General features: G+C 42.7%; 1 long non-coding RNA gene across 7 annotated transcripts; it reads left to right on the forward strand.

Annotated features, from left to right (window-relative positions):
* The first annotated feature begins 3,347 nt into the window (after positions 1 to 3,347).
* On the forward strand, positions 3,348 to 15,138 carry LOC123169768 (uncharacterized). 7 transcript variants are annotated; one of them, XR_006484945.1, is made up of 6 exons: positions 3,348 to 4,083; positions 4,567 to 5,444; positions 5,549 to 5,628; positions 5,726 to 5,778; positions 8,051 to 8,125; positions 14,845 to 15,138. It is a non-coding gene; the product is annotated as an uncharacterized lncRNA (long non-coding RNA). The 7 variants fall into 7 exon arrangements; XR_006484943.1 differs by having other exon boundaries at positions 4,567 to 4,696; positions 5,383 to 5,444; positions 5,726 to 8,125; XR_006484942.1 differs by lacking the exon at positions 14,845 to 15,138 and adding an exon at positions 8,838 to 10,127.
* The last annotated feature ends 48 nt before the right edge of the window (positions 15,139 to 15,186 follow it).

A 15,186-nucleotide genomic window follows, 5' to 3' on the forward strand; every position in this document is an offset into this window, starting at 1 on the left:
CGCTGCTGTAAGTGTTCGACCCTAGTCTCGGCTCCCTCATCCCCGACAACACCGACACTCGCCTTCTAGACGACGCGGTGTCGCTGACCACACACAGCGGCCTCCTCCTCGTGCGTCGGACCTTGGACATTGCTCATGCCTATCAATTTGATAAGTCCGCCATTCGTTTAACCATGTGCAACCTGTTGCTGGTGTGTGTGACATGCTTCCCCACACAATTTTTTCAAATGTTTTCTTTTGTGGAAATCCTGAAATTTAGGAGATTTGAATTTTAAATTTATGAACTTTGAAATTTCTAAAAGTGAATTTTCAATAATAAAAATTTCAAAGTAAAAAATTTGAAAACATCAAATATCTCAAGTTTCAAATTCTGAAAGTGCTACTTCTTGAGCTTGTGTTGATTTTTCCCTTGAAGAGGAAAGGGTGATGCCGCAAAGTAGACATAAGTATTTTCCTCAGTTAATAACCAAGGTATAAATCCAGTAGGACGCACAAGCAAGTCCCCAACAGATGCACCTGCACAAACTAACAAACACTTGCACACAACGCGAAAAAGGGGTTGTCAATCCCTTCACGGTCACTAGCAAGAGTGAGATCTAATAGAGATAGCTATAAAAGATAAATAAAAGGCAAAATAAAGTAAATATAAATAAATTGCAGCAAGGTATTTTTCGATTTTTTGTTTTATAGATCTGAAAATATATAATGAGAAATAAACCCGGGGACCATAGGTTTCACTAGAGACTTCTCTCTCGAAGAAAGTATATGATGGGTAAATTAATTACTGTTGAGCAATTGATAGAAAAGCGCAAAGTTATGACGATATCGAAGGCAATGATCATGAATATAGGCATCACGTCCGTGACAAGTAGACCGATTCCTACATGCATCTACCACTATTACTCCGCACATCGACCGCTATCCAGCATGCATCTAGAGTATTAAGTTCATAAGAACGGAGTAACGCCTTAAGCAAGATGACATGATGTAGAGGGATAGATCCAATCAATATGGTAAAAAACCCATCTTTTATCCTTGATGGCAACAATACAATACGTGCCTCGCTACCCCTACTGTCACTGGGTGAGGACACCGCAAGATTGAACCCATCACAAAGCATCCTCTCCCATTTCAAGAAAAACCAATCTAGTAGGCCAAACCAAATCGATAGATCGGAGAGAAATACAAAGCTATCTTAATCATGCATAAAAGAGTTCAGTAAAGACTCAAATAATATTCATAAATAATCTGATCATAAATCCACAATTCATCGGATCTCAGCAAACACACCGCAAAAGAAGATTACATCGAATAGATCTCCAAGAACATCGAGGAGAACATTGTATTGAAGATCAAAGAAAGAGAAGAAATCATCTAGCTACTAGCTATGTACCCTTAGGTCCGTGATAAACTACTCACGCATCATCGAAAGGGCAGCAAAGTTGGTGTAGAGGCCTTCCGTGATCGAACACCCCTTCGGCGGAGTGCCGAAAAAGGACCCAAGATGGGATCTCACGAGAACAGAAGCTTGCGGCGGCGGAAAAGTATTTTTGGTGTGCCCCCTGACGTAAGGGGAATATTTGGGAATTTATAGTGCTGGAGTTAGGGTTAAAGGAGCCACGGGGGGCCCACAAGCCTAGGGGGCGCTCCCCTAGGGCTTGTGGCCTCCTCGTGGGTCTTCTGGCGTCCTCCCGAAGCTTCCTAGGTGTCTTGTTGTCCAAAAAAAATCGTCAAAAAATTTAATTCAATTTGGACTTCGTTTGGTATTGATTTTCTGTAAAAGTCAAAAACAAGAAAAAAACAACAAACTCGCACAGGGCACTAGGTTAATAGGTTTGTCCCAAAAAATGACATTGATGTTCCTAAAAACATCCAAAATAGATAATATAATAACATGGAACAATAAAAAATTATAGATACGTTGGACACGTATCGAAAGTTATGGGTAGAATTTTCGGAAGTCGGTTCTAGGATTTTTGTAAATTTACAAACATTGATGTTGCTAAAAAAAAGAGTGCCGAAAATGAAAATTAGCCAAACAAAAAAATATTCTCAAGTGACCGCACGAGAGCATTGGTACCGCTGTCTGCAAATTAGTTGTGCCCTTGTTTTTAGTGTCATCAGGCTCAATGATTGTCTTAAACCTTGTGGAGGTCATCCTGGGCAAAATTCAATGAAATTGGCAACCACTTTTCTGGATCAGATAGGTTTTGCAATCGTTACATGGATGATCTCTATGATGATGGATACCGCGACCCTATTAACAATGGAGATGGCGAGCGCTCTGCGTCGGCCCATCAATCACAACATGCGATCGGCTAGGCCTGAGCTGTCCGATCGGCCTCCGCATCATTGAATCATAGCCCAAACATCCCTTCCCTTACCAACCTCCCACCTCACACAAATGGGAAACAAAATTGCTAGGGCAGTGAGTAGTAACCATCGATGTCGTAGCAGCGCCACCCGCTATTGTTGCACCAACCATTGTTGTCGTAGCATTGACGTTGTAGAATCCATGTACCAACAATTCATAAGCTGGAGCAGAACATTGAAATGGCAGCGAATTAAAAAGAACTGAAATATTTCCCTGTCTCTACTTTGTCTTCTTATTACGTGATCGAGAAAAGAGACCGTATAGAAACCTATTTGATTGGTTGGACAAAAGGTCAAACCATTATGTATCTCGAGTGACAAATTATGCATCTCTACCCTTAGGAGCATCTTCAATAGAAAATGCAAATTTGAAGATGTAAAAATTTACATCCAAAAAAGAGGAAACTCCAACGGACGATGTATATTAATGATGCAAAAAGTCCAACTCCAATAGATGTTGTATATTTGGTGATGTAAACTGAACCTATTGTTGAAATTTGAACCTAATGTCGATACTGAACCACCGATCAAAATGGCCGATCCTCTCGCACGCCGCCGGCCAGATTCTCACGCGCCACCAGATTCTCAAGCAAATCGAGCTGCCGCTCCTCCTCACCCCTCCTCTGCTGCACACTGCTAGCAGCTGCTGCCGCTCCTCCTCTGCCCCGGCCACTCTTTGTCGCCTCCTCCTCCGTGGACACCGCCGGCCGGGTCGTGGCCCGGGACGGCGTCGAGGCGGAGCAGCACGGCCATGAGTGCCTCCGAAAAGCGCGTGCGACCTCCGTGCGTGTCTGGCAACCTCCTCTACTCAGGCCACTCCTCTACTCAAGCGCGGCGGATGGCCGAATTCGGGTGGCGGGGCTCGCGGCCACTCCTCTGCTCCAGCGCGGCAGATGGCCGGATTCGGGCGGCGGGGATGGCGGGCAGCGGACTGGAATGGGTAGGGAAAGGGCCGGAGCTGGGGAGGGCGACAGAGTGGCGCCGGTGCTGGCCGAAATCGGTTGGCGACGACGGCGAGCGAAAGAGGACGGACGGCGGCGGTGGAGCGCCGATTTGGTGGAGGGTGGGGGCGCAGGAGTGGTGGAACCGGCGGCTGGGCCGGTGGAGCGCCGGGATCTGGCGGCGGCGCGATCCACCCCCCACTAATTTTTCTCCTTGTTTTCTTTTCTTACCGTGGTTTATTTTCATCCGTCACGGTTTTATTTTCCCTGAACCAAAGAGGCGATAGCTTAGGAGTCAGGAGCCCAGCCCGCACACCCCTCTCTCTCCCCTCAAGCAATAAGGTGCGCTAGGGTTGGCCCGCCACTGACTGCGATGGCTATCAAATGGCAGCTAGGGCGATGTCGACGCGCTTTATCTCCCACCGCTGCCGCCTCCTGAGATCCCGATCCCGACCGTGGTGAGCTCCCTTCCCTTCCCCACTTCCTCGCTACCATGCCCCTCCCGACATCCGTTCCGTTCCCAAGGCAACGGCCGCTCCACGATCCGTCTAACCTAGGAATAGGATTGTCGACCTGATCTGTCGGTGTGCACATGACGATGGTGAATTGGCGATGCCGGACTCAATCGCCCTGATTTGGTTTGACTGAGAATCATCCATGTGTAGGCGACAAGCAGATTTCCTTGCATGCCAATTCCTTAGCTGAAACAATATATAGTTCTCCGACTACCGTGCTCGATTTTATTCACAGGCTTCAGGACCAATTTGTGGTAAGAATCGAACTCATGTACTGTTTTCTTTTACTACTTTTTTGATGCAATCACAGGAACAGACGTAATCATATTTATTGAGTAGATAACCATATCATCCTTTGATGTAAGCTGGCGCACCATCTTTGGACAGATTTGGGTGTTCTTTACTAATTTTAATAGTACTGTTTTGTCATGGTCAACCGAGAAACATTAATATTAGTGTGTATGTGCCATGTGTCATGTGCTTGCTGCTCCACCAGATGTCTTGAAATGTATGTCATTCTGCTGTACATTTTTTTAGTTGAGGAAGACAGAGCTCATAGATGGTTCACTTGCTGATTCAACTGACCCCATGTTTGATGGAATCAAAAGCCTATTTGCCACTCTGTTGTTGGGTTTACTATGGATCTTGAAGCTTTTGCTTGTATCATCTATTAGATATTTTCCTGAACTCTCTATGTTATCCCCCTTTGCACTGACCTATAATTTTGGTTTGAGCAGGGAAAGTGCGGCGAACACGAGCAAATAAATTGGTAGAAGGTGCGGACAACTATCTGTGCGAAGGCTTGTGTAATATGTAAAGTGAATTGCAGATGCATTATCTACCTCTTTGATAAGTATTGGGATGTAGGTAAGACACATCTAATCTGAATTGAGATATGGATGTCATGAATAGTCTGTTTGTTCAATTTTCGATTGTATGTTGAATTATTATCAACTAGATCTGCCTCCACCGACATTACTAGCTCCTCCTTGAATATCAACTGTCGGAAAGAGAGCAATGGCACTGTGATTGTACTGTTTTATGCCAGGTGTTAAAGAATACTATTTGCAAGCAGTTAGCGACGAACTGATGGTGCATTATATTGTATAGAAGGTTCTTTTGATCCTACAAAGCCAACTGTGCATTTATTGTTCTGTACCTAATTTGGCCCTCCCGAATCTCTATATACTACATATACATATGATGGTTATGTCAAGTACTTTGTTAGTCTCCGCTTTTGTAAATCTTGTGACTTATCAGTGCCAGCTTACTAGACAATGCGAAGGAAGCCCAGAATTGTGATTCAGTGGATATATTGTTGTTGCATGTGCCTTGCATGCAAATTTAAGTATGAGGGATTCAAGGGCTAGGTAGTAGTCCTTTTCCCCTGGTGCTTCTACTTGACTGAATTTAAGTAGGAGAGATTATCAATTGCGTGCCGAGTCTTGTTGCACTTTCTGGGTTGTTTGATTTCCTTTGGTGGTTTTTCAAAATAATCTTGATTTAACCATGATTTCCTTTGGTGGTTTTTTGAAATAAACTTTGTTTCGCAGCGGCATCACGGTGATTGCGCCTGGTCTACTCCACGTCTTTGCTTGTGGTTTGTGTTCTTCAGGTCTCCACTTGACATGATATTTCGGCTGGACGTGTTTACTTCTGATACATCTTCCAAATTACTAATGAATCTCTCTCTGATTTCTTGTTCTCTGTTCTAATTAGAGTCTGCTTCTGTTTGCACCTATTCGAGATAATGGTCGTGAAATGCAGCAGCCAAGACAACAAGATCAAGCTCTACTTAGGTCTGATGACAAATAAAATTAGATTCAGATGGTTCCTTGCATCTTCCACTCATAATTAAAACTGATAATACATTTTTTTGTGCTCTTGCTTCTGCAGATTCTAAAGAATTGATTTGTTGTTCGGGCATTTCGTGCATTTGGAGTTCACAGGTATCTAAGTTTCTCTGATATGTGTTTTCAAAGGATTTGGTACTAAGCACTAGAATTTTTTGTCTGAGCATGTCATCTCAAGGCTTGGGTAGAACACGAGCAATTGTGAGATAGAGCTATTTGCTGCACCTTTTAGAAAATAGAACTGATAAATTCTCGGTAGTACCTATATTGATTAGCTATGTGCTTACCTCTAAGTCCTTAGCAAATTATTGTAATTGTTAGTACATCAAGGTTTAAATAATTATTATTAAAAGTACATGTTGAGCACTACTTATAATGAAAAATGTATGTCCATGGTTTAAAGAAGCTTTATTGTTTCAGTCTATACTGAAGCTTATATTGTTCCCCAGTTGATCTAGACATCAAATATTTTAAGCTTCTGTTTTTTGAGCCAACAGACGAACTACAACAACAACAACAAAAAAGCCTTTAGAGCATCCCCAACAGACGGGCGCAGGCGCGGCACGCTAAATTTTTTTTACAGCACGCGCAACAGCTGTTTTTGCGCCCGAGTAGGCAATTGCTTCACCAAGCGCTGCAAGTTTTAGCGCGCCACTGTAGCGGTTCAACAGGCGCGCTAAAATACAGCACGCTGATACACATACATACGCAAAAACAAGACATACATATTTCAACCAACATAGACATAGTCATATTTCAAACAAAATAGCATATTTCAACCACAACATATATAGTTCATAGCATAGATAGTAAAAAAAAAGATACAAAAGCCCGCGGCTAAAAACTACTCGTCGTCCTCCTCCGCCTCCGACTCTGACTCGGTGGTGTCCTCCTCCTCCTCCGACGTCGTAATGAAGGCGTCAATCCACCATTCATCGTTGGAGCCCTAGGTCGACGCTTCTTTGAGCTAGATGTTGAAGAGCGCGGCCACCTTCCGCGTACGCTTGTCCTTGCGATAGGCGGCTCGCTCCGCCCTCCTTCCCGCCCTCCTTTGCGCGTAGAATTCGCGCTCGTTGACGACGTCCTCCGGGAAGCGTTGGCGTCACACAGCCATGGCCTCGTCATCCATCTCAACGATGCCGAGGCGGCGCTCCCGCCTCCGGTTGTCGCGACGGTCCTCGTCGGTGAAAAGCCACAGGCGAAGCGCGAGCTCCTACGCTCGCTCCCGCGTCGCCATGTTGGAGAGGTTCATCTCCCTACGAGGCCGCCGGAGGCGCCACGCCGCCGCGTCGTACGCGTGGGCGGCCTCGTGGGTGGTGTCGAATGTGCCGAGGCCGACGCGCATCTCACCGGAGCGGATCTTGGCATAGGAGTCGGAGGGGCGCGCACGGACGCGGTAGCCCGAACTTCCCTGGCGGCACGGCGGCATGGTCGCACGGCGGCGGCGAGGCGAGAAAGAGCGGCAGAGAGGGCGCTTGGCGAGGCAGAGCGATGGGTCTGGGATTTATAGCGCCCGCGCGTCGACACGCGCCAACACTGCCGCACGCGCCCGTTATTTTTGCACGCCACTTTTTCCCGCGCCCGCTGGAGCACCCCGCGCGGACGCGTGCGGGGTAAATGCCATGTTTTTCGCGCGCGCGCTTTATTTGCCGCGTCTGTTGGAGATGCTTTTAGTCCCAAACAAGTTGGGGTATACTAGAGGTGAAACCCGTAGATCTCGCAACCAACTCATGGGTCTGGCACATGGATACCGACATTCCACGCACCCCTGTCCATGGCTAGTTCTCTGTCGATACGAACCTTCCTATCCCTCTTTACGGACTCCTCCCATGTCAAAGTTCGGTCTATCCCGACCTCTCTTGACATTATCGGCACGCTTTAGCCATCCGCTATGCAGTGGCGCTTCTGGAGACCCGCGCTGAATATGCCCAAACCATCTCAGACGATGTTGGACAAGCTTCTCTTCAATTGGCGCTACCCCAACCCTATCTCGTATAACATCATTCCGGACTCGGTCCTTCCTTGTGTGGCCACACATCCATCTCAGCATGCGCATCTCCGCCACACCTAACTATTGAACATGTTGCCTTTTAGTCGGCCAACACTCAACACCATACAACATTGCGGGTCGAACTGTCATCCTATAGAACTTGCTTCTTAGCTTTTGTGGCACTCTCTTTTCACAGAGAATGCCAGAAGCTTGACGCTACTTCATCCATCCGGCTTTGATTCGATGATTCACATCTTCATCATATCCCCATCCTAGCCAACGGGCAAACTAATAAGGGGAAATTTGTTTCATAAATAGTAGTGTCATTTACTACGCAGATGATACTCACTTCTCAAACAAGTCAGCATTATTTTTCAGTCAGTAGGTTTCAGAATAAGGTCGGAGTTCGCATGGAGCACCAACGATAATCTCAAGCAGATGCATCGGAGACAGGTGATGAACTCTCCTATGTTTCCTCACCTGAATCCTTGCTCCAATCACTTGATTGTTCGATCCAGTTTGTTGTGACAATACAATGATTTTCTGTTTTTCCTGTGGTGCAACCTCTGTTTGGTTTGGAAAGATGGGGACTTTCTGTTGAGTTATTTCAATCTTCCATTGACCATAACATTCCAGATTCCTTTTTTTTATTTCCTCTTTTTTCGTGGCTTCATTTCGTTGGTTGGATTGGACCTTGTACTGTTGTGACAATTTTTTTACTCCCATAACAATGGACGGTTATGTTTACATTTGATGATGATGATCTTTGTTGTGTTGAGCCAAAACAGTTCAATTCTTTGTTTTACAATCTTACCTTCAGACTTGGAGATTGAGATGCTACAGCAATACATGTTCAAGTTTCCTCACAAAGAAGTGAGGGAACAAATCAAATAACTGAGTGTAATAATTTTAGAATTATTCCATCTATAAAATTGATGCACCTGAGTTATTAAATGCCCTTCTTGATTCATTTTCTCTTACTGTGCTAGATTTTCTGCAAAAATAATAATATTATTTTCGCAACGCACGTCTAGAACCACTAAACATGCTAGATGGAAGGTTGTGGTATTTTCTTCTCATACTAGGTCGTTATGGATTATGGCCCCCATTTTCAGATAAACATGTGTCTGCATTGCTCAAACTTAGTGTTTTCTTCTCATACTAGGTCGTTATGGATTATGGATTTGCGTTCCGACTACTCCTTAGTCGATTCGCCCCTTGGCAGTGATCTCCTGGCCTGGCTACTCCTTAGCTGGTAGGGGGTGTGAATCATGGCACCTTCCTGGTGTCTCGATTCCTGCTAAGATAAAGGGAGATGGAAAAATTATGATGACTTGGTGGCTAGCGTGGCTGTCCAAGTATTGAGGTGGTGTGATGATGACTCACAACTATAGGGGATCAATCATAGTCCTTCTGATAAGTAAGAGTGTCGAACCCAACAAGGAGCAGAAGGAAATGATAAGCGGTTTTCAGCAAAGTATTCTGCAAGTACTTAAAGTAGCGGTAACAGATAGTTTTGTATCAAGGTAATTCCTAACAAGTAACAAATAACAATAGTAACCAATGTGCAACAAAGTGGCCCAATCCATTTTGTAGCAAAGGACAAGTCGGAAAGTTCTCTTATAGTAGTCAAAGCGTTCTCGAGGACACATGGGAATTGTCGTCTAGTCACATTCATCATGTTTAGTTGATCCACGTTCGCTACTTTGATAATTTAATATGTGGGTGGACCGGTGCTAGGGTGATGTTCTTACTTGAACAAGCAACCCTCTTGTGATTACCCCCTCTCAAGAATCCGTAATTACAAAATAAGAATTAAGATAAATCTAACCATATCATGAAACATACGGTTCATAATCAGCCCCTTACGGAATAACACATAAACTCAGAGGAGGGACCGTTGCGCACCAAGCCGTTGAAGTCGCAGAGGTGCTGCTCGATCTCCTTACAAAGGAGGCGACAAGGGTGTGCAACCTTGTTTATGGCGTGATGTTGTCCTTGGAACATTATCAGGACCTGGTCATCGACAAAAGAAGATATCATTTCTCATGCAGCCCAACACAGAAATAAGAGCTCCAAACTTGAGAGAGACAGACAGACAGAAAGTAACATGGTCTTTACAAGCTTTACATTCGTAGTGCCCCCCACCTTCTATAAACATCTTATTATCCAGAACCAAAGATTTAATGTATTCTCCAAGTCCATTAATTTCTTTGCGTCCATAGAAGATTCCGAGAGCTAATACTAAAAGAGAAAGAAATTATATGAGCTATAAGCATATATAATAGAAACATTTATTGACAGGCCATGTTCTGACTGCAGCAAAGCGGTCAAGCATTCAAGACCTTAACCTTATTTAGGATGAACCAAAAAATAAAATTCCTTATTGTAACTCAATAAGTACTTTATGTAATCCAGAAGACCTTAACCTTATTCTTTATGTCCTTCAAGTCATCAGGGGTACTCATAGTGATCATTCTCTGGATGTTATACAAAATATCGACACCACAGTCATAGCCATTCTTCTGCTGAGGCACCTGTCAGAAAAAAGGTAAAATTGTAACATTTATAACAAAATAAAGTGACGAACAAACAAACCATCCGTTTTCAAATGCACGGCAGGAGCACTGCCTATTCTATTAAGGAGAAAATTTTGAAATTATTTATGGCGCAGCTACCTAGGGCGTCAAGATGTTGATGACATCTACTTTTAGTACTACTCTTGAGAATCTGCCCACAATATACAAGGTTTCAAAATATATCACAGAAGCCTACACCAAGTACTACATCAGTTTTTAATGTAACTTACAACAAATAGTACAACTGATAAATGTTTCTGACTTGCTGCTCAATATTCTGGAGAATAACTTTCCTCCGAATAGAACTGATTTAGTCCAGATGCAGTTCAGTAACAATGTTAACATCCTTGTGAGGCCTATATATGACGGTCAAGCTAAAATGATTCGTACTGAAACACATAGCAGGATATCATATTGCTAACCCCCAGTGGTATCACCATAGTACAAGATAGTAAATATCATCTAAATTTAATATTTCTTAACAAAACAATAAGATTTCATACCCTGTATGGATAGGGATAAAAATGTATATCTCGTCTGTGATGTGTTCCCAGAACCATTCTCCTTGCCCAGTAAGAAATTACAAGATATATGAGGCAGAAAATTGCCACTAGGAAGTCAAAACAAATTAAGAATGTTACCATTCTTTCCAGCTCAACCATATCTTTTTTGTCTATGAATGAATCAATTTTTGTGTATAGATATGCACTGCAAACATGATACAGTTCTTTCATTAGACCATTTTCAATAGCCTTCAGCGGTAGTAACCTATTCAGATGACTACAAGAAATAAAGTTAAAGTTATAGGTGTTATGAGAAAGTGAATAAAAGTAGATCCTAAAAATAGTGGATTCCAGAAAAGCGATACTTAGTTAGACAGTATAGCTCAATTAAATTATAGGTGAACCAAGCTTCATGTGCAAGGCCTCGAAGGTCCCTACGTAGAAGTGAGAGGACTATCCTATCATCATTTGCAGGATACTTAAAGTTTGGTGCGTATTTTCACCTTGGTTGGCTGTCGTCTTAAATAACAACTACCTAAACCATGTTGCAAAAAATAGATTAAACTTGTGTAGGAAAGAACCAATAAAAATTCCTAGATTTTTGGATACTAGATTAGCTTACTGTTAGTGAAGGATGATGTTTGTGCTTGCCCTTTCCTGGACAGGGGCTTGGTTCTGAAGAAGTTTAAGTTCACGAATGACAGTGTTAAGTGTTTCCTCAGCACTAATGTCACGGACTTAATGATTTTAGATAATTGATCGACATCACGTATTTCACACTGAAAAAGTGGGAATTACTAAAATATTAGATACTATACTGAAAAATTAGCACTATGGCATCACCTTATGTATATTGACTTACATCCACTTGTGACACATCTCCATCTTCTTTAGACCGAGATGTTTCACCTTCTTTATTTTTGACATATTTATCACCGTAAATACTCTTAGAAAACTTTCTCAGCTGCAAAAGCAAGGATTTTCCTAGAGTTAGAATTTCTGTCATTCTCCTATAGTGTTGGATTTTCGTTTAGCCACCTTCAATTTGTCCCATGTTCCGTGGTGTCTTCTCAGCCACTTTAGATCCATGTCTATTTTAACCGAGGTCCGTGGAAAACCTCTGGCCATGTCCCGACCCACCGCCATGTCAAGAAATATGGCTTGTATGGAAATATGTTTAAGAAATATAGAAATATGTGTCAAAATATGCTTCAAGAAATATGGGCATATTCTGATCCTATTTACTTAGCACTAGCATAAGCATATTTCCATAAAGAGAATAGAGTATGCCTCTGTTAAGGTTCTTGATAGCCTGAATCAAATACCTGAGTACAAAGTCTCACCAATTGTACTTGTTCATCTCATCAAGACCGAGAGATATTTCAGGAATCTTGCATTCACATTCTATGAACTATTGGAGCATAAGATACAACATAGCACAGTGGACGCGTAAGTCGAGCAGGTGAGTTTATTTTCTGCCTCTTTGAGACGATTTTGGAAGTTTTTGACATGTGGACCCCTGCTTCTTCCATCAGCAATACGATCGAAGACATGTGGACCCCTGGTTCTTCCGGTAGCCCGTCGCCATTTCTATCACATTTGCTAGCTCAATCTCTACTTCTCTATTCTCCCCTAACTCTAGTTCTCCTGTTTCTGTGTTCACTCTATGAACTAAATAACTAGCGAAATTCTCTGGTATGCTTTATCCCTTGACCTTTACTCCCAACGCGTTTGCACGCCAGGACTCATCGATTTATTCAAATTGCCTACGATCTCGGGGACGCATCTGTGCTTGAAATGGGGGGTATGGTTTATCAAAACTTTCTTGGGTCGACCCATCTTTTTGGCTTCCTTGACTTTGGGTCCTTCCATGCATCCTAATTTGGTCAAATAGAAGAAATTTGAACGCACCTCACAACAAGATATATTAATATCAATGCACATGTAACAATACCATGAACAATAACATGTATATAAGATAAATGATAAATCATCTAAATCATAAACATAGTATCTATGGCAGCCTACAAGATTTTTAGTGTTACAGTCATGTATGGTGGTCTGTAAGATTTTAAAATGACAAACCACAAGCCTAGAACAAGTATGGATAACTTAGCTAAACAATCATGGGTCATTTCAGTGGTAATGGATGGGTAACTTCACTGACATGAGTAATTTAGCTGATCAAGAATGGGCCATTTCAGTTAAAATGAGTGGGTAACTTAGCGGGTCATTTCAGGTGAAATAACTTTATCAGCAGATACAACTCAGTTGGCAACCCATCTGGGCCAGGAGCCTATTTTTTGCAATGAAATAGGGAGCCGCGGGCTCCTTGATTCAAAAAAGGTACCTAATGATGCTTCGGTTGAGACAGAAGAGCGCGAGCATTTCAGGCAAAAGCATTTCAGGTGTGCTCGTTCCTGAAATGTTTTTCACAAGAAGCTAGTCAGAAAAGGGGCATGCAGCTACGCGATTCTAACTGCTCTTGGTTTTCTTACTCATTGCTCTTGGTTTCTGACGTGGGTGTTGGTCCGGATAACATATCTTAACAAGGGATATAAAAGGGCGAAGGATTGTAAAAAGATTTTTTTATTCTTGGTGGTGGTTTTGTTTCTGTGAATAAAAGGAAGAGGTCGCCAAGGCGCGGAGTGATGAGTATAGCCCATTAGTAGACCGCAAGCGCAAATCAAAATCCCCACTAGAGCCGGAGGCAAGGGCCTCCCCAATATGCAGCGGCTGCTCGCGCGAACTAGTAGGGATCAAGCTCCCGTGCTCTTCCATCTCAACCGAAGCTTCATTAGGTACGTTTTTTTTGAATTAAGGAGCCCGCAGCTCCCTATTTCATTGCAAGAAACCGGTTCCTTGCCCAGATGGGCTGCCGGCTGAGTTGTATTTGCTGATAAAGTTATTTCCCCTGAAATGACCCGCTAAGTTACCCATTCATTTGAACTGAAATGGCCCATTCTTGATCAGCTAAATTATTCATGTCAGTGAAGTTACCCACCCATTACCACTGAAATGACCCATGATTTTTTATCTAAGCTATCCATTCTTGTTATAGGCTTGTTGTTTGTCATTTTGAAATCTTGCAGACCACCATACATGAGAGTGACACTAAAAATCTTGTAGGCTGCCATAGATATGATGTTTAAGATTTAGATGATTTATCATTTAGCTTATATACATGTTATTGTCCATGATATTGTTACATGTACATTGATATTAATTTATCTTGTTGTGGGGCTGCGTTCAAATTTCTTCTATTTGACCAAATTAGGATAGATGGAAGGGCCCAAAGTCAAGGAAGTTAAAAAGATGGGTGGACCCAAGAAAAGAAAGTTTTGATAAACCATACCCCATTTCAAGCACAGATGTGTCCCCGAGATCGTTGGCAATTTGAATGAATCGCTTAGTCCTGGTATGCCAGATGAAGTGAAGAGGTCGCCATTTGCTAGCACGCTGGGAATAAAGGTCAAGGAAGAAAGCATACCAGAGAATTTCGCTAGTTATTTAGTTCATAGAGTGAACCCAGAAACAAGAGAACTGGAGTTAGGAGAGATTAGAGAAGTAAACATTAAGCTGGCAAATGTGATAGAAATGGCGACGGGCATGAAGAATGAAGGGCAAGAAGTACCAATTGACATTGGCAAACTTCTGAGTGGCAAAAATACTAGCAAACCCTTCTGCCAGAAAATCCATATCTCCGATCGTACTATTGACGGAAGAAGTAGGGGTCCACATGTCAAAAACTTCCAAAATCGTCTCAAAGAGGCAGAAAAGAAACTCACATGCTCGACTTACACGTCCATTGTGTTGTGTTGTATCTTATGCTCTAACAGTTCACAGAATGTGGATGCAAGATACCTGAAATATGTCTCTAGTCTTGATGAGATGAACAAATATAATTGGTGTGACTTTGTACTCAGGTATTTGACTCATGCTATCAAGAAACTTAACAAAGGCATTTTGCATTCTCTTTATGGAAATATGCTTATGCTAGTGGTAAGTAAAGAGGACCAGAACATGCCCATATTTATTGAATCATATTTTGAAACATATTTCTATATTTCTGAAACATATTTCCACACAGGCCATATTTCTTGACATGGCGGTGGGCCGGGACATGCCCAGAGGTTTTCCACAGACCTCGATTATAGTGGACGCGGATCTAAAGTGGCTGAGGAGACACCACGGAATATGGGACAAATTGAAGGTGCCTAAACCAAAATCCACCACTATAGGAGAATGAATAGAAATTCGAAATTTAGGCAAATCCTTGCTTTTGCAACTGAGAAAGTTTTCTGAGAGTATTTACTGTGACAAATATGTCAAAAATAAAGAAGGTGAAACATCTCGGTCTAAAGAAGATGGAGATGTGTCACAAGTGGATGTAAGTCAATATACATAAGGTGATGCCATAGTGCTAATTTTT

This window comes from Triticum aestivum, chromosome 7D (assembly GCF_018294505.1).
Source record: "Triticum aestivum cultivar Chinese Spring chromosome 7D, IWGSC CS RefSeq v2.1, whole genome shotgun sequence".
NCBI classification, from domain to species: Eukaryota; Viridiplantae; Streptophyta; class Magnoliopsida; order Poales; family Poaceae; genus Triticum; species Triticum aestivum.